We start from the raw sequence: 972 nt of genomic DNA, 5'->3' as shown, positions 1-972 counted from the left end.
AATATGATACCTGAGTAATCTTTAAGTGTTTTCATTATGTATTTATTTCTGTTCATATTTCATAGAACTATTATTTTTTTACCATTATTAGGTTCTCAAGATTTGATATACAATTATTTTTAATACTAATTAACTTTATTCCTCACATACTGTGCTTAGCAAACTCTTCAAATTCTCCTGGAAAAAAAGGCATACTTGTCACATGCATTTGATTGCTTGACACATTTCCTCCTACTGCTGGTAATTACATTGAGTTGTCTGTCAAAGAGAATATTTTCTCCTCCATATTTCTCCATCTTAAATGTTCACAGTTAAAAAGCTAAAGCCTCTAGTATACAGTATATATCTCAATTGTTTATACCCTTATATTTTAGAAAGACTTATGCTAATTATGTAGGAACAAGGCCACAATGAGAATTCACAGCAGTTTAACCAAAGCATTTTTTATTAACCAAAGCATTTTTAAGGAGAAAGCCTCCTTTGAGACAGCTTCATCCAAACCAGACACAAGATGCCATCCTCCATGTCAAATGTAGAAACAACAACTGTGTGATAGTGATCTCTGGTCATCCTAATCTCATGTCTTGAACTCTATGTCTCACCAGAAACCTCTGTCTCACTGGCATCTTGATCTTAGGTCTTGGATATCATTGCCTTATGTCACATCAGAAACCTCCTGATTAGTGAATGCTAGATAGGTACTAATGTGTTGCCTTACTTACTCACTTAATTCAGAGTTCACATACTTTTGAGTGCATACTTGGTTTCTATTTGAGTCAGGTGTTCAAAATCAAAGATGAATAATTGATTACTATGAAGAAACAATCAAATACAAAAGGTAATAGAGGTGTTTTTTTATTTTTATTGAGACCAATATGAATTACAAGTCTCTTCAGTTATATTTAAGATACATAGTGAGAGTGAATTAGGGCAATTCTCACCACCTCCCTTTGCCCCTGTTCCCAGCCTGCA

This window comes from Suncus etruscus, chromosome 15 (genome assembly GCF_024139225.1).
Source record: "Suncus etruscus isolate mSunEtr1 chromosome 15, mSunEtr1.pri.cur, whole genome shotgun sequence".
NCBI classification, from domain to species: Eukaryota; Metazoa; Chordata; class Mammalia; order Eulipotyphla; family Soricidae; genus Suncus; species Suncus etruscus.
The sequence above is the reverse complement of the archived record's forward strand: the minus strand, read 5'-3'. Positions refer to the sequence as shown.